Raw genomic sequence first — 20,285 nt, forward strand, 5'->3', positions numbered from 1 at the left:
ATCGGAGAATTTTATAAATAAGTCACATCGAGAATCAATAAGCGACATCTTGTTGCTTCAAAGACTTTTAAGAGTCTCGAAATAGACACGATGCTACATGCGCTTCTCGAGGAGTTAATCCGGGAGGCAAACGATAACGATAAATACATGAATAATGTCGTGCCTATATATAATTTCTATTTACTAAATTTAAATAGATATCAAATAATATGAAAAAATGTTTTTTCCTTAAAATCTGAGATAACCGTATGCCAAACTCCCTCCAAAAAGATAATTTCTTTTACATCAAAATAATATTTTTTTAAAATTTTTCCTGAATAAAATTTACGATAAATGTATGTCAACCTCTCTAAAAAAAAAAAAAAAATTTCTTTACATTTCTTACAAGATTTGATAACGAGAAACAGAAATTATTATCTAAATATCAGATTAAATCTTGTGTTGCTTATTTTTAATAATATGTTATTATTAAGAGACCCGTAAAAGAGCAGTTTTAAAACCTTTACTTTGGTGGAAGATAATATTAGAGCAATTTCTCGGCATTTGAAAACAGGACGTCTTCCTCCATGTTCTACATTGCGCATAAATGAAAACGTTTACGTTATCCTGTCGGCATTTAACGCGACGTGAGCCTGGGCGAATTAGCGCGCATAGCGCGAATAATAAAAAATTCCTCTCTTCCGCGCATAAACCCGCGAGGGGGAAAAAAAGAAAAAAAAAAATATCCATAAAAACGACACGCGGTAAGTAGCCGCGGTGACTCTCTTAATTACGACGCGCTATCAGTGCCACTTTGTTGCCTTACGTTTGAGGAAAATTAACGAGCGACCCCGCGTACGCGAGGAGTCATTAATTCTCTGGGAGATCCCAGAATGTGATGCGCAGGTGTAACGTCGACCATGACGAGAGCATGCCATGCATCGCTACGACTGCTATCCTTCGCGCGAAAATTTAATTATAACCGGATGTTAATCAATAATTGTTTGACACTCTAAGATATCTTCCTCCGAGAGATTGAACTAAAAAGGACGCGATCAGATCGACGTAAAACAATCAAGACCCTCGCAATACAATTTATATATGTATATATATATATATATATATATATATATATATATTTAATTATAATTATATCTGTGAATTTTTTTACACATTTTTTTCGTTACTCATATGTAATAAATAATACTAGTGCATTTAATGTTGCATATAAAAGACCTGAATTTTAATACTTATAGAACCAGAAATATCTAGAGATACCTATATGAAATAACATCTTCATTCAGTAAACGAGTCGAGACACCTAATAATATTCATCAACGGGTCATTCACCGTTGCGTATACATACAATTTCTTTGCCATATCCGGGAACAGCTGCGCAAGCGAATCCGAAAGTGAATCGCGATGTAAACCGGCTCGTTCCTTATCCGTGCTCGTTCGTGCCTTCCCAGATCGACACGCGGAAAAGAAGAAACCCCGGGCCCGGCGCCAAGTCCGTCGGACTTGGCGAATCGTTAGCAGCGAGATTAATCGGAGCGATTAACGCGCAATCCTTATCGTCGGTTCGCCCGTTATCTAGGCGCGTGCGTTGCACCGTAAAACCGCGATGCGCGAGTTCGCTTAAACATACCGATGTGCTCGAAGGCGCGCACTTTCTCCGAGTGCGTATGCCATTCGCATACATACATTCATACATACATACATACCGGTAAAAACGTCCACGTAGAAAGTGAAAACCCGCATGCGATACCCGCTAACGGTCCGCTGATCCGCTTTAATGCGCCGTTAAGTGCATGTCTTACCTGAAAAATTAGAAAGAAAATTTTTTCATTAGATTTCCGTATTGTGAGTTTATAAAAAATATCTTTAAAAAGTGTGCTCTCGGCGACATATTTTATTCGTGAGAGACAAATAACACGGAAGAAATAAATAATTAATAAGGTGTGTAAATCAGGCAACGATATACAGAGCGATACAGAAATTACAAGAGAATAATTTTTAATTATATACGCAACACACTCGCGAAATTGAAAATTGGCATATCTCTCTCGTCGATTTTTCCATAATAAATACTACTCGTCACGTCGCGCTTTTCGAAAACATTCGAACCAGCATTTCTGCGAAACCGCGAAAAACTGATCAGCTCGCGAGTTTAACTGGGAGAATTACCGGCGCATAAACGCAATATGCGCCGCAAAAAGCGTATTTCCGATTACATATACGTATCCCGAATGCGTCGCACGATCGAATCGGCAAATTAATACAATTGCAATATTGACACGCACGCGCCGCTTCATTAATATAGTATAATTACATTGACAGTCAGCGTATAATTACGCCTTATAAAACGCTGAATTTTTTCCAGACAAAATATATCGGTTCGCGAACAAATTCCTGTTGGCAGAGTTTCGCGCGCGGTTTTGTTGACACAAATGAAATCCCTTAGAATAAAAAGATAAACGTACGATAATCGAATTATGTATGTGCGCCCCCGACATCGTGTAATCTCCAATCGATACGATGTCGGAGAATTTTCTGGGTCGCCGAGGAAACGCCTCGTCGTTTAAACTCGCGCGCACGTAGGTATCCGATATGATATATCCCGACCGATATCGCATGATAAGGCCTCGCTAACTAATTGCATCGCTATTATCTCAATTCCGAATTAATCCGTGGCATACTGCACAATCAACAATAGAATCTGGAATCTGTGCATCGCTCCGGCTTTCGGATTTGAATTGACGTGTAAAATGTATTTGAACGTATATTAATGTTGTCTTTGTGTGTTGCGACTATTAATTTAACGCTAAAAATAACCGCAAATTGTACGATCTAAATAATCATTGTTACTTTACACGGGATGAATTCTATTTGCTCAATTGCTCGCGATAATGGCAATATTTAGAGTAATCGAATATTCGAGGTTGATTTGCTGAAAGCGTACTGAAAAATCCATAATGCCTGGGATTTTGTAGTTGAATAAAGATGTTTATCGCGGTAAATTCGCATTAAAAAGTACATATTACATATATTGCCTTCGCAACTGCACAATCGCGGCAATGCGCGCGAATAATGTCCGCGTATATATAATATTTCGGGGACCAATTTTCGTCTGCAAATTGCGCGTATGCAACATAAAGCGGCAAATTGACAGTAATCGGACATTCCGAATTAATTCGCGGTCCATATTCCGCAAAGTCCATAACGAATGTCTATTTCCGATGGCAGATTTTCGAATGTCACGCTTGATCACGGATCGTGCGTTAGCGATAAGCTGCTAAAGTAAGCTTAATGTTCGTGTATGTGTGTTGCGAAATCAACAGTTCCCATGCCAAAAATACACATGGCTAAAGCACATCTCCGGAGGTTTGAAATTCCAAATCGCAACCTCACAACTGCAAATAATCTCGATTATGTTCAAACCCGTACACACACATACTCAAAGCGTCGAGTTACTCGTGTTTCCCGAATGTTTGCATGGAAAATTGTGTAACAAGTTAATATATGGCAAATATCGAATCTTGCCAATTAATGTGCATCCCTCATGGTATATTAGTTTTACAGTTGTTAAAATATCCATCGTCAAACAATCAGCCTTTTAGTTTTGCACAAAACGTTTAAGGTATTTTAAAACTTTGTGTTTCGAAATTTAAAATCATTTCGCGCGCTCAAAATATGGACCAGACGTATTTTCGGTGTTTTCAAAATGCTGAAGATAAGAAACTTGAAAAAATAGATAAAAAGAGAAATTTTTATTTTATCTCACAAAATACTCAGAAGCGATTAAAACCTCATTACAAGTTAACGCAGCTGCCTTTCAAAAGTTGTGGGTATTTTACAAGATAAAACGAGATAAAAACTCGTATTTTTCCTCCAAAAATGAAGCTCTTTCTTAAATGATTAAGTGTTTTGTTTTTTTCCAAAGTACCATAGTCGCAATTGCGATCGTATCAGGTTCATTTTCAGTCAGATGCAGTACAATATCTCGACATTTCAGTCAACGATACCTCTTCTCTCGCCCCGCTGTCTGACAGAATTAATTTCATACAAGTAATCAAAATTCTCATTGAAATCCGAGTCGAGCACAAAGTTTCTCCCCTTCCGATCGATGCTCTAATGTGCTCGAGTTGAAACGTGTCTAGGAAGTCTCTCTCGCGGTACGTGTGCCCTCTTTATCATCTCTCCCTCACCACCTATATATGTTATCGCGCACGGTGTTACGTCAGACAGGTAAGAGGAGAATGGGAGAGTTCGCGAGAGAGAGAAAGACAAGAGGAGCACGTTACCTATATCAATTTCCATGAAACTGTCAGCCGCCTCTCGTTCCCGTCTCTCTGTTACGGTGACTCGATCGTAAATTCTTCGCGGATCCGGTTTTCCTTCGCGAGCCGCCGCCTAGAAGACGAGTTAGAGAGAGAAGTATCTAACGTATAACGAAGTTCCCCGTCTTGCCCGCCGGCGCATCCTCTCTCTCCCCTCTTCAAGCTCCTATAACTCATCCTTCTTCTTTCGGCTTCCAGAGCCACGCGACATCCGATCCATCGTATCTTAGCCCGCTCTCCTTCACGGATACCATTATTCTGCCCCCGAGACAACGAACTTTACCTATGAGAGGGAAAGAGACTAAGGGGGGAAAGGGGCGGAAAGCGCGAGGGACGCTTAGCTCGGCAGAAAGTGCCGCGAAAGATAACGCACACGTCGCGAGTTCCGCAGCACTGACTCATCGCATTTTTACGTTTGTCGTCCCGTATTGTCTGTCCTCCCTCCCCCTTCCCCCTCAACTCTCGGCGGAGTGATAACCGAATTTTTCCGGAAGGCGAAAGACACATTCGTCACTCGAGATCTCGTAGACGATTCCGGATCTTCATCAGCGAAACCGGGGACGATCTTCAATTTCTACGGTGATGTTACGATTTTTGAAAAAATGAACATCATCATCTCTTTTATCAAAATTATCGAAAAACAAAAATTTATTAATTTTCATATTAACTAAAAGTAATTATATATATATAGCGTATATGAAAAACTATTCGGCTAAAATTAATTGAAATAAAAGAGTCTTCGAAAGATTCGAAATTTTGATATTGAAGATATTGGCTGACAGTTGATAATTTACACATTGTTGTCATGATAACGATTTATTGATATGAAAAGCCGACAGTTACCGCAGAGTTGTTGTCAACATCGAATTCGATTAAATCGAAAATGTGCCGATGAAACCACTTGATAGTCGAAAACAGGATTGACTTTTCGATTTATTGAATAAGTCGGCTTTTGCATTCTCAAAAACTATATCACGTCGAAACTGTATCATCGATTATCCCACAAATGGAAATACCGTGAATGATTGGCAGTTTGACGAATAAAATATCAATTTTATTACAGATAAAATTTTTCCGAGAAAAAAAAAAGGATTTGTTAAACACAGACACGTGTTACATGACTGTTACGAATACTGGTGAAATGAACGAGTATAGCACTGCTACAATCTATTTAAATCGAGTCCGTCATTGGCTTCCCGGAGAAAGCAACTTTCTCAAGATAATGCATGTACGGTAGAAGAGTATTATTGACTTACTGATCAATCTCAGAATATATATTGCTCATAAATAATGTTTAAAATTCGTATCAATATGGCAAATTTAGAAAATTAATAGCAAAGTTTAATTTATTAAAATATAGAGTTTTCTCTGGTTTAACTTTAATTTTTTTATAATTAGATAATTTCCAGATATTTCTACAGATACTGTTGATTTAACATTAAACGCGACTGCGCTGTTGGAAATTAATCATGAGAGATGAATGACTGTAAATAATTGCTCTAATTTATAATTACTTAATGAACAAACATATAATGATTACAATAATTTTATAGTATATATAATGTTCTAATTTTGAAAATATAATTTCATCGTTATATAATAAACAGATAATTGTATATAAATTGTATATCTGGTTATATTACATTTCTATTCTTAAAAATATAATTGGATCGATCTCTATATAGATCAAAAAGCAAACATTTCAATTCAATAATCATTCACTGATAATTTATCGTTATCAATAATACAATTAGCTTAATAGAAGTCTAATTTCGCATGTTTGCGCGAAAAAACTCAAATCATTCGTATGTATACCGTTTTTGGATTCGCTAACAAATCTTTCACGGTCGTTCCAATCTCGTGTTGACAATCGCAACCTGACAGCCCGCAGATACGACTATATACATATATCTATAATAACAGAGAGAGAGAGAGAGAAGGAGAGGCAAGGGGATCGATACGCGATGCAGCACCGCGGTACAGCTTTGATCGTGCAATTAAATTTCCACGGGATATTAAATTTTAATTAGAGTCCAAATAAACGATAACGCTATAGGGCATTACACGCGTATAATTCAAAATCGAACGTGTGCGCCAAACGCGCGATTCGCGGTCCCGAATTATCGCAGCTAATCCTTGTCCACGCGATTCTCTCTCTTTTCGCCGCGTGTATAATATGCATATATTTCCCCTTCTAACGCAAGTTCTAGTGCCTATTCACCGCCATTCCTATTGTTATTAACTTCATGTATCCAGATCCGATTTAGAATGCATAGAACGCGTTTGTGCCAAAGGTCCGCGAGAGCCATAATAATAATAGCGAACAGATTTCGAAAAATTTAGATTAGGTATGGCAAGAGAAGATAAAGAGCTTATATTATTTTAATATATAATTTTAAATATATTAATCGATATAATTATATATAAAAAATAGGAATATACGTATTATTATTAAAAAGCTTTCAATAAAAGATATTCAGAGGCTAATAAAATGTTTTAAAATGTATACAGATTTAATCACTATTGCATTTAAAATTTAGCTTACATATGAAAGAACTCTTCAAGTCTTCAAATAAATTTATTTTGATATCTTTAATAATTCCTTAAAAAAACGACATAAAACGGAGTTGGTGAAACAATCTATATATGTAATTATTTCTAACACTCCGATTATATACAAAATTTAAATTTCATAAAATAACACCAATAATCTATATATCGCGCGCACACTTGTGTGTTATTGATATTTTTTTAATTTAGATAAGCTTACGTATAAGCAGCTTTATATAATCAATTATACAGCGCAGGCGGAAGGAAAGGGGGTCCAAATCGGAAATGTCTGAAACCAGAGATCCTGGACGTATACATATATCGCGTGCATGCAAAAGGATACACATTCATCCGTCGCGGATATCGACTTCTCTTCTCCGTCAGCCCTTCGGGAGAGACGAACGACTCCCGTTCGAGAGCGAAACGTCACGATTATATTTTCTCGCCTGGTATAAACCGGCCGTACGTCTGTCTTCGCGTTTGTCTCTCGGCCGCATTTTACATTCGCGTCTGGAACCAATACCGTGTCGCAACACGTACGCCATTGGATTTCTTCCCAAAGTCTAGGACGACAAGTACATATATGTACCTATATATGTGTGCATGTGCGCGTGCGTATGCACCTGCGTAAGGACGTCGGTGGAAATAGCCATGATATTCGAAGCTTTTTCCGTCGTATGACAGCCCCGCGTGCTGTCTGTTCGACACAATTTCTGCTTCTCTTTTATTCATCCGCTTAAAAGAGCGCAGGCGACGTGACGCGAATGCGAAAAGCATGAAGGTATGAATCTCTATCGAGACGGGCGGAGAACGGGAATTAATAAGCCGTCGCATATACTCTGCTCTGAAACACTCGCGAGTCGAGCCTTGTATCTTTCATAAATGTACGAACCAATGTGTAAGAAAAATTGCAGAAAGGTGATAAAATCGACTAACGTAGAACATACATTTTCATCGTACATCTTTCGTTGAGAGAGAAAGAGAGAGAATTATATTAATTAAAAATTATTTGCAAAAATTAATAATTATCAAGTAAATATTTTTTATAATTATCTTTGATTATATTAAATTAAATTCGTTTATGCGTTGAGCTGTCATTATTATTATACAAGTAATAGAACATATGTGGATAAATAGCTGTGTCTTTTTGCGATATATTGTAAATTATTATGCCATTCATTACAATCAAACTTTATTAGAGTCTAGGATTAATAATATTTTATATAAACAAACGCGACGACAACGTCGCGCGCAATTTCACGAAATTTTTCCACGATATCTTCAACACGGGAGATTTATAGCGCTATCGAAAAAGTTTGCATATTTATGAGCAGAGAGCTTATAAATATAAACAAATTACAATGTGTAAATTATACATTGTATATAAATCAACTAAATTAAAATTTACTAATGAAATTAAAATTACATATTATAATTATATGTATAAATAAAATGTATAGAGAATATATGTGAGAGATAAATTCTTAAATATGTATACCCGCAGGATCGTCACATTATAAAGGGATACAATATGCCGAAATGTTTTCTTAAATCCTGAGAAAGTATAATGGACAACTTCAGCAAAGTTGACAGCTCTGGTCGGGGTCGAAAGATATGCACGAAAGTGTCAAAGTCTCTCTCGGGACAAACGGTGGCTTCGACACTGACAAGAATGGTCGGGTACTTTAGGGGGTTTAGAGGGGAGGGCGGATTTTCCACGTGGAGTAACGTGGTATGTCAAATCTTAAATTTTTGATATCTTGTTAGTCTTTCTCCTTCCCTGCTTCATATCTTTTCCCTTTGTCCCTTTCTCTCTTCATATCTCTACCCCTCGTCTCTTCCACATGTTACTCTTATCTCTCGCTTTATATTACATCGATAACTTCCACCCCGCTAAGACGATAATATCTTTCTCGCGGATAAACCGCCTCCTAAAATATTCCGAGCCCCTCGTTTCGCTGCACCCGCTTCCGTGCTAAGTTCTAATATCAAAGTGATCCGAGAACGATATGCATTTTTCTTCGCGCGCGTGTAGGTACTCGAGCAGCAATCCCTGCATTTTATTAGTCAATGTAATACTGGCCGTATTGCAGTCGGGGAGAGGGCCGCCGATAAATTTTTCACCAAACTGGCTAGAAGCTTCCTGACCCACTTCTGCTCATTGTTTTTGCACTCTCGTTTTCCGCGGTTACTGGGTATCCTACATAACAATGAAACAAAGAGCTTTGGCCGCCGGCCCTGACCGGTGAATATTTTAGCGAAATATCCCTTCAAGAATAGTACGCGAATAATACGCGAGAGCAATGAACCTGAACTTTTCATCTGATTAACTGACTTCGCGAATGTCAATACTTTGTCTCGGATAGGATTTTAGCAATGCGAGAAAGTGACCTTTTTTTATTAATTAATTGAAGATTTATAGTGTCGAAACAATTTCTTTATCAAAATTAAGAAACACGAAAGAAGAGCGCTGCATAATTAATCATGACGTAAATTATAAACTTTAGTTTTACTAGAAAGGCATATCATTTTTGTTGTAGGTACATATCATCAATCAACAAAATAGTTTTTTCCATATGTGAGTTTAACAAAATTTAGCTTCAAAAAAATTCACATTTTATACAATTTATTTAACTTGCGCAGGAAATTTAGACTATTTACATTTGTTAAAAAAATATAAAAACGAGAGAGAGAGAGAGAGAGGAGAGAAAAATTTACAATTATTTCATTCTACAGTGATTCCACGAAAAAAATTAGAAAAAAATTTGAAAAATTCTCTCTCGTTTCCCCCAAAAAATACAAGCAACTTCAAACAAAAAAATTTCCTTGTTCATTATCGGCGCAATAATGCATTATTGATTTCCCAAAATCTACAGAACGTACCAATTTCGATGAATGGCGTCGATTTTCGCCGTCAAACGAGAGAGAGTGTCGGACGCTTTGTGCATGCTTACGCGAAAACGCGCAGGAAGACGCGTAACACCTCATTAAGCGATCTCGCACGACGACGACGGCCACCTGATCGTGCGGGAGGTTTGTTAACGAACTGTCGGTTGGCACGAAAAGCTTCGCGCCACAGGCGCGATGTAACCGTCGTCCTATCGGAAAAAGTTTTTCCGATTCGCGTCCGGGAATAACAAAGGGCGACGGAAGGCGTCGAGATGATATCTCCGCGCCGTCTAGAAAAATCCGCCGTTCGAAAACAATATCCGAGACGTTACGTTAGATAGCACGAGGGAGGACGGAGGTAGGGGTGCCCGAAAGTAGATCGGCACTTTGCCGGCGCCGCCGAGACACGGAGGAAAACGGCGGAAATTAGAAAGCGCGGTCGCGACTTCGTCGTCGGGCGACATTATGTAGGACGTAATCGAGTTAATCCGGATGTAATTACGCTCTCGCCGAATTATACGATATATTTCGAGCATACTGTACGTATACGTGCATTTCTTCTTCGGAAGGAGCGAACTTGGCTGATACATCCGGCGAGAGTCGTTTCCGTCGCCGCCGCAATATACTTCCGCTCTTCCGCGTCTCTCGCTCTATCATTGTTCCGAAAATCTTGTTTTGTCGCGCGCGACGTGAAATCTTAAGATACGTTGCGGCGTAAACAACAACAGGATCGTACGTATATCGCGGACCGAGATATCGATTGACGTCGGAGGATTACGAAGAAGAGAAGCTCAATCTACGAGATGTCAATGGAACGATCTCGCGCGGAAAAGACGGGGGCGAGAAATATCGGTCAGCGCGAATATTCCGAACATTTTGTTTCTAATATGTTAGTCAGACAAAAACGCCTACCCTACATAGCAAATTTGCCCTTGCACTTAACAACAGTGCATTTTTCAACGAAACGTGCAATTGCAAAATCAATATATGCACAAATTGCATCACATTTATACACCGAGGTATGATTTTTTACAAACTAAATTTTCAGTCATAAATAATTCTACCCTATTGATGCTATCGTTTGCTAAAACCGTGCTTTTGTTGTTTCGTCCGACACACAAATATTTAGAAAATGATTGAAATCAAGTGGTACATACTTTATAATGATATATCAAATAATTCTTTAGAATATGTGCGCACCGATATATCAGGTATCGCAGATTATTAAGAAACACTGCATTAATATACAATCGCCGCGAGCAATTGCGATATTCGCAAGTTAATATTCAATGCTTTTTCCGATGTAAAAAAAAAGAAGAAGACACCATAGACAATCGTAATGGCTTTTAAGCGCGTATCAAATAACAGCGCCATTATCTCCGAACATCAGGGTGGCGCGACGATTTCTCTGCGACTGCAACGTACTTAATTCCGGTGTAACGCGAAATTACGTAGAGGAAGCAAACGCACGCGCTTGGGCGTAATTTGTCTGAACGCGAAATTTTTCGCTCGAAATTACAACGTGATTCAATACGGGAATCGCGGCATACGTTTCACGAAAGGGGGCGTCTTGAATTTCAATAAGTGACAGCCGTGCGAATGATGGAGCTCGGGGGAGGAGGGAGGACACCCCATCGCCGCGTCGCTCTCTCGAGATGTAATTTCTCGAGGTGCGAGGGTGCCGGCGCTGAATTCCGCACAATCGCGGCGGATGAAACGCTCGGAAAGACGCGCCTGCCTGCCTCTTCAATCCCTCGTCTCCAACCCCTCGGGAACGCCGAGAAAATCGCGCCACCCGAAATGCATTCGCATGCAGAACTCGACCGTGTCGCCGCACATATTGCTGCTCGAAAGTTGTATACCGCGATTCAAGGGAGATGCATTACATAAACTGATACGCCAATACCGCGGATCTCCTCGCGCAGAGGGTTGAAGGCTGCGAAAATGAAAATCCAAGTGGAGCACGCCCAACGAATACAGTATTTTGATGATTTTTAAAAGTTGACATTTTGACAAATTATATCCGTGATATTGGATACCTAAATTATAAATATTTATTATAAAATATTCTAAAATATATATAATAAAATATTATATATATAACGTTATTATATAAAATATTACATATATAATATAAACTAAATAAACCTATACAATATATTCGTTATATGACTTCACTTGACGTATATAATGTAATTACAATAATATAAGGCTTGTCAGAGCTATATATAATTATCTATTGAAGTAAATTAAAGATTATATAAATTATTAGAAAGCTAATAATTTATCATGCATGTGTGTGTATGTTTGAATATTTTTATTATCTCATTATTAATACCATCATCATCATTATCATCATGATTATTATTATTATTGGATCATAAATTTTGTTTATCAAAACAATTTCTACTATTAATTATAATTAACTACTGATATTCTCCAATATCAGTGGATATTATTCTTTCATCAAACTTTTCTATATTTATTTCATTTTAATATCCATCTCTGATTTCCCTATTTCTCACATTAACGATTCCAAGGATACTTATCTCAGAATCTAATTGCATTTTCTCTATCCACGTGCCCATAATCGCGGACGCATAATTATGCATAAAACGCGATGTGTATGCATATACGGTGGCGTGCTCGATTGTGGCGTGCAACGAACGAGAAGACAATCAACACGCGTCTACGATCCGCCATAGATTCGACATGCGCGAATTATACCATTTTCATGTTCTACGTTTCCTTCCCCTTCATATATGCGTGTGCTCTCCTTTCCATCGACTGGAAACAAGGTTACTTCATCCCCTTTTCTTTCTCCAGCTTCCTCATTTGACTCTGTACGCGCACGAACGCAGGTGTAGCTGCACGACGTATTGATATCTATCGCGAAATGCAGCGCTTCGCGGACACATTCGCGAGACAAGCAAGAGAGAAAAAAAAAACAAGGGATAAATAGAGCGGGGTGTAAAAATATAGCAGCGCCTTGGGAAATAACGCGAGTGGAAATACCAGGCCGCAGGCGGCGGCGCTAAATGTAAGGATAATGAAAATGCCGATAAGATCGCTCGACGTCCTAGATACTAGATTATATTGTATTCGGCGGGAAATGCAGCTGTCCGATAGCGGGGGTCTTTGTTAATATCATATACAATCAACGACGCTATATCTTCGCTTTCAGAAACTTGTGAGCCATTATATTCTAGGCTACGCATGCGCGTCCAAAGGATACACAGATAATTTTTTTTATAAAAATGACATTAAAATGTGCTTTTTCATTTGTGCTTATTTCGAGAGTAATTAAAATTCTTGTACATTTTTTTCGAAAAAAATTGACGCTTTTAATTAAACTTCTTTCTATTGAATCTGAGTTAAAAAATTGGATACAAAATAACGAAAGAGAATAAGCAAACGAGCGTCCTTCTCGTCGGAAGGACACGGCCGTTGACTAAATCCTACATCGCCGCACGTGCATTAGTAGTAACGCGTCAGAATTCGCGGTTCATCGATATCCGGTTACGAACAAGCGCGCGACTCGAGAACGAGCAACGTTAATCAACGTTAATCACTCCCGTTCTGGTCGGTCGCATTAGGACGCGCAAGGCCCACCTATATCGTTACGCTCGTTCATGCTCGTTCATGCATTCGCGTTGTATCGCGTGCGCGTAATCACGCCGCGGCGCCGATTCACTAATCCGGTTAATAGCTATCGCACTCGCGCGCGTGCACGCACACACATCCGACATTATCGTCGGAATGAGTTTTATGAGAAGATGTTTGCAGTTAGCAAGCGAGACGAATATTTTTGCTAATTTCAACAGCGTATTCTTTGACGAATCCGCGACAGAGATGTGATTTTATCGAAAAACAATTTAGATCAGCCTCATCATTCAGATTTTATTTGAAAAAATAAAGATTTGTGCCGAGGGAGAGAAAGATAATTAAACAATAAGATATACCTATTATCTTAATTATTAAAATGATAAGTAGAAATATACATTTTGGTGAAGAAACTTGAGGACAACCAAAGGAAGAGATTTATTCATCGACTTGCATCGTCATGCTGTGTTTTTAACGTAATAATTAAAATATAAATAATTCCTATGTAATTAAGCTTCGGGTGAAATTTTCGCAAAAGGAAGAGTCGATCGCCGAGTACATCAAAGATTACGTTGTCGAAGTTTGATACACGCCTTGCGAAATACAGCCTGTATATTTCAGAGAAGGAAGTAGCATGAATATTAATTACGTTAATTTCGCTATGTCAAAGTGAATAGGATAAGCGCTTTAGCAGGATCTCAATTAATTTGTAAATAATTCAGGTGCAAAACAAAAGAGAATCAATATTTTATAAATGACCGGACGATTGCACATTTTCACAAAATTCGGCATCAATGATTCAATAAATGCTGACATAAATCGAGCCCGATTTTGGAGTTCATTTACATCAGCTAAATTTCATTTACAGGCCAACAGTTTTAAAGCCAATGTAAAAATACGAATTAAACTCGTAATAACATCGAGTATAAATCGAGGAAAACAAATCAAATTTTTGAAACGTATTTATTAAAATAATTCAAACATATTTTCAATGTGCTATTTATTATTTATATATATTATTATCAATTTCTACTTGAATAATATCCATGCAATATTTCTTTACCATATCTTCAAATTTAAAAACAAATTATTTGATGAACAAATGAAAAATGTTTGATATATTACAATGTAACTTGTACAACGAATCTGTTTATTTTTACATTGCTATAAATGTTAATCTCTTGAAATCTTAATAATTGAATTTATTACACACATTAACGGAACTATGCTATCTATATCAAACTCTCTGCTAATTCTCGAACAATGATATACCTTTGTACCTCGTCAGTTTACGGAAATCCGACTTTAGACTTGCTTCTGAACCACTCGAAGCTCATACACAAAGAGATAGAGAGAGAGAAAGGGGCATTATCTGATCGCCACTTGTCTGACCCGCGTTCCCGTGAGTAAGGTATACAAGGGGAAAGCAACGACGAGCCATTTTAAAGCGAATCTTCTTACGTAATATATAATCGGGAACCACGTATTCCGGTTTTCGTATAATGAATCGCCGGTATATCGCCCGTCCTCTCGATTCCACGGACAGATTCTCTCGCAAAGCCCCAAAGAGAGCCCCCAAACCGAAAGACCGAGGAAGGTCTAGGAAGGACAAGCTTTTCCCTTCCTCCGTTATCGCGATTACGCCCCGGTCGGTTAACAGTGCGCGAGACAAGCCTCCGCAAAGGTGCAGCCATCAGAACGCCCCGAGACAATGGCGTACCTATGCATAAAGGCATTCGCCGGTCGCCAGTTAATAACGTTCGTATATGCACGTCCATAGGTACACGTCTACGCTATTTGCGCGGCAACGCGGCTTCGTTGCGCAAACTAACCAACCGCTCGGCTGGGAGGGGAGGTGAACCAAAATCAATTAAGCACCCGGAACAAGTTCGCGTCATATCAAGACGCGGCAAAACCGTTCGGGATTAATCGACGACGCTGATTAACAGGTCGCCTAGTCGCTGCTTTTTCAGAAATAAAACCTGTAAAAGTGGAATTAAAAAAAAATTCTACATAAATGCGAATCGACAACCTCTACTGAAAATATTTCGATTGAAGTCTAGATAAATGAATGAGATATGAATGATAACAAGCTGTTGCCTTTGATTTAATTTCACGTTATCTCTACTTTAATAGATTTTGCGGAAGGTTTCGGTTGCTGATGCATGTATGGAAAAACATGTACATCTCACGTCAATTATCGAGTCTTCATTGCCATGTATAAATATGGCAATCATGTTTTCCTACGTCTATATAAAAATCGAGTAATCAATTAATAAAAATTGACCGATACAAGTTCTCGATTTCTATTTACAGCCCTCCTCTCCGCGGCCTGTTCAATAGAATTCGATTTATAAAATTTGCAATATTGAAACGTAAAGAGCTTTTCATACTCGCGCGATCATATTGCGTTGTTACGTATAATAAAACAATATATGAAACGAAACCGATACTGATCCTTTGTTATTTTGCTGTCGGGAGCTAACTCTCTCCGGCGGACGGCCGGAGAAAATGACGTGGAAATCAATTAAGCACTTTGAATAAGTTTTGACCACGACGTGCGACATAATGTATACAAGAGCGAGTTGGCGCCAAAATATATCGCGCTCGTAATTAATGAACGCGCGACACGGATTAACACCCTTCAAAGTTCAACGGGAAACTCACTCGCATGGCAAGATTCACGGAAATTATCGATATCGATCATGGATTATTTAACATAGCTATAACCGTGCTAGAAAAATATGACATTTCAAGAATAACACAATTCACTCAAAGTTATTTCGTCCGGGTGTAAAATAATAAAAACAATTATTTATTTTATCGCCAGGAAATGCAGTATTATATATGTCGCGAAATAATTGTATCGAAATACGTGTTTTTGTTTGTCGAAAAAGGGAAAAGAATACGAAGAGAAAAAATAAGAAGGAGGGTAAACGAGCGATTTTTCTCACATCGCGGAGATGTCGGGCTGTCGCGGTTTGTATTCTCGAACTATTTCAGATGAAAATGTTATGGTTCCTCTGGTTGCTCAGATAAAAATATTATAGCCTGTTCCCGCGGTGATGTTTGTGAAAAAGAATGGAGAAAACGAGAACGCACGAGCGAAACGAAAACGAAAAAGACGCGGAATGAGTTTCCGAACTTCAAGTCGAAGAAAAGATGAGAAATTTTGGGCGTCGCAGACATCGAAAAATTCATATTAACGCAGATTTTGATATAAAGATTTTTTTTTAATAAAAATTAAAATATTGTTCTCTTCTTAGATAAAGAAAAATATATATAAACATATTTAATGCGTCAGAATATACAATTTCCATCAGGAAATTTCTTTCTTTCGCAATTGTAGGAGTTTCGATAGAAATCAAAGAGAAAATAAGAAGACTAGCGTATCATTAACACACCCGCAACATAAAAATTTCAAGGGAAGAGATATATATAAAAAAAAAAAAAAGAATCCTCAAAGCAGAAAGACAAACGTCCTCGAGTCTTAGTCTCTCTTCATCTCCCGATATAAATCTCACGACTGTAATTTCTCTTTCCCTGTCCCTCCCTCTTCCTCCATCCATCCCTTAGACAGACACGATTCGTCCGTAGGTAACCGTTATCGATCTCGCAAATAATAGTCGACATGTATGGGGGGAAGAGGGAAGGGCACGTATCCGTTTGCATAACGAGGCTGGGATATACGCGAATCTCCTCTCCTCCAGACTGCCCTTATATCTCCAACCCGTTCATCTCTCGCCTCGTCCCGTCGCGCGAAACGCTCCCTATGTATCCTATACGTACATACGTGACCTGGATGTCGGCGAACTTGTCGGTGAAGTTACGCGTACACGGTGACGCCAATTGCAGCTAAAGCGGACCCCGTCGATCTCGAGATGCCGCGGATTGCCGTGTCGATTTGGAATTCCGCCCGAAATACGGTTCCTGGTCCTCGTCGCTTGCTTCTACCGATCAAGCCAGGAGAGAGAAAGAGGGAGAATGCAAACGTGCGCGCGACACGATGTACGGGATTCTTCGGATTCCATAAATGAAGGTGCATCCGCTCAGATATTTTGAAACTTGTCATATTTTATATCAAAGATATTTCAAAATATTATACAATTCTCTATTTGTGCAATTCATATTCGAGTTTTTGGAATTCAGTTTCTAAATGTCAAATATTAAAATTTATATATACATGACAAAATAACAGATTTGTTTAAAAATCTACGCGGAAAGTAGATTATGAATTATATTAATTTATGCCACGTAAAAATAAATTTTAAATTAAAATATTAAAATTACAACTTCTTCAGTTGCAGTTAAGAATGACATGTTTTCTTCCCTTATTTTCGCTTCGACAGATTTTCGAGCTGCACGCTTTCATTCATACGATGAATTACGCGAAACGCGATGTGACGAGGGGAATAATACTGTCTATAATTACTGACTGCGCGATCGCGCAGTATTATTGCGGCTCAGCACGGAAAAGACCGAAGGGGGATGATGCACCTCGGAGCGGCGCCGCGCTTGAACGTAATTAAGCTAAAAGCGTCACTTCAACCTCGCAGCGCGACAAGGTTTTTATGGCTACAAAGAAGTAACGTCATCAACAGTATTTCATATAAATTGCTACGCGCGCTTTTTCCCCTAATAACGGTAGTCGCCACCGACGGGATTCGAAGTGGAACACCTACTATCCCTCGCTACGTGTTGCAGTAATTATGCGACTCGATTTTTATCTCATCTTCGAAGCCGCGATGGTTCTCTGTCGTCGGACATATACGAATTACAGCGAAGGAAACAGGGAGTGATAAGGAAACCACGCCTAAAATAGTTTATCATCTATCGAGAATAAAGAAAGACAATAGAGAAAATTCAATTAATATATATACTTTAAGTCATAAAGAGTTATAATAATGCTTCAATTGATCAAGTAACTTGATTAGAGATTTAATTATAATAACTTATACGCATATTTGTGCAATAATGCAAGTAGAGAGATAATTTATTTCAACCAGAAATGTTTTCTCAACAATCAATGATCAAATTTTATTGATAAATATGTTAATTTGAGAGAGAGAAGCTTCTTGAGCAAAACAGGTCTAGTGAGCATTCATAATTATTTATCAACCTAATGTTTTGATATATTTTTGCTACATAATAATTATTCTTAACATATGTAAGAAATTGTGTCGTACATATATATGAAATAAACAAAAATATCAATTTCGCGAATCTTGTCGAGCCAATTAATTCTACAAAATATTTCTTATAATATTTTATAAATAAGCAGCTTTATTGTCAAAAGTACTGCAGAGAAATCTCTAAATATAACACATTATTTCAAATTGGATTTTTTTTTCAAAAGAGTTACGGGGTAAAAAAATTCTTTTTCCAAAAATATCAATCATCCGAAACAATTTGACTCGCGCCATTCATTTCGGAGGTAAAAATCGTCGGCGGTGTCACTCGATCTGGACTTATATTTGCGCGGGCAATGAGACGAAAAAAAAAGGGAGAGGAGGAAGGAAGAGAAAAAGAGTTTTCACGCGCGGACACGAGATCCATAAAAATCCGCAGCGCGTTTGTTGAAGGGAGATTTACCGCGCTGATGGCCGACATTGCAGCACTGGGGATAGCTTCCTCTCTCTCTTTCCGTAAAACGCGTAACGCGTTGAACGCAATTTATTGCGGACTTCTCGCGCCGTTGCGATTTTTTTCCCTTTTTTTCCAACTCTCCCGTGGAGAGGCAGCGGTCATCCAGTGTATTGTGGTTACCGGTCTCCAGTATCGCAATGCAGTCACTTAGAGTGAAGCACGATAATACGCGATATCCCGAATCGCCCTTCGCCGCCCTCCCTCATTCGCGGCGAGGAAAACCTCGACCAGGATATGGCGAGGACGAGGAACGACGAGACCTCCGACCGCCTTGAGATCCGTATCGGCGGAAAGTTCAGTGCCGCGACATCCGTTTTATTCGCCGCGCGCTTCCCGCTTTTATCACCGCGGCGGAGGAGCCATCCTTATCGCCGACGCTGATAAATCGTGGCGGAATCACGTAGGATGGCGTAAAAACAGATCGCACTGTCGACATTTCTGCCTTAAGAACTTGGAGAACGCATGGAAGACTAAATAATTTGTTTAAAATTAAGAAAAAAGAATTATAAATTATTTTGTCTAAAATTTCGTTCGATCTATTTCGTCTCGTTTATTCAACTTCGTTTTAACAAACGATACTACTTTTCGCTTTTACGGTATTTTGCAATCACGCGATAGCGCAGATGAAATTATAGATCACCGCACATTTACCGCAGACGCATTTAACTAATAATGTGGGCTATTCAAACTTGAATAAATAAATAACACAGGACGAAGCTGCGAAAATAAAAGCCACAAAAATAGCTGGTCGGGAGGAGATTCGATTTACACACATTCGGACTTCTCGAAAGAGTATTAAAACATGTACCGGTTGAACAAACACGGAGGATTCATTAAACAATGGAGCTACAATCTGAAACCATGCGTTATAACAGACATCGTTTTAGCAACAGTGTAATGGATTCGTTCAATTTCGTTTCGAATCGAAAATATTAACTCCCCCATACGCGCTCTCTCTCTCCCCCATATATTCCGGCGACATTAAATATTACAATTTAATAGCGAGATTGGAAAGGAACGTCACTGTTAATTTTCCATGTGTCAAAAAGACGTATATATACAGCTCTCTTTAGAATTCATAATTTTGTAATACAAGATCTTGTAATACAATGCCAGAAGTACAATGACATGAATAAACTAGGAGTGTTGACAAGCGCGTGTAAAATAACGCACGTTAATATACATAAATACGGAAATTGGCAAACACAGTATTTTGATGGTTGCGCCCAATTCTCCATTCATACGAATAGAATGCACCCGTGCATTTCTATACTCACG

At 38.6% G+C, this 20,285-nt stretch overlaps 1 protein-coding gene and 1 long non-coding RNA gene across 3 annotated transcripts in view; both read right to left on the minus strand.

Moving 5' to 3' along the window:
* LOC145940280 (uncharacterized) overlaps positions 1-2,539 on the minus strand; it is a 168,387-nt gene extending 165,848 nt beyond the window's left edge. The window contains exons 1-2 of the long non-coding RNA XR_014425978.1: positions 2,463-2,539; positions 1,704-1,799 (exon numbers count right to left, since the gene is read on the minus strand). This is a non-coding gene — a long non-coding RNA (uncharacterized LOC145940280). The remainder of the gene's footprint in view (positions 1-1,703; positions 1,800-2,462) is intronic.
* Positions 1-20,285, minus strand: part of Fur2 (furin-like protease 2) — a 340,885-nt gene that overhangs the window by 228,424 nt on the left and 92,176 nt on the right. The gene's annotated exons all lie outside the window — the stretch shown is intronic.

This window comes from Prenolepis imparis, unplaced genomic scaffold (assembly GCF_030444845.1).
Source record: "Prenolepis imparis isolate NDT839.2.m4 unplaced genomic scaffold, iyPreImpa1.0 SCAF_9, whole genome shotgun sequence".
NCBI lineage: Eukaryota > Metazoa > Arthropoda > Insecta > Hymenoptera > Formicidae > Prenolepis > Prenolepis imparis.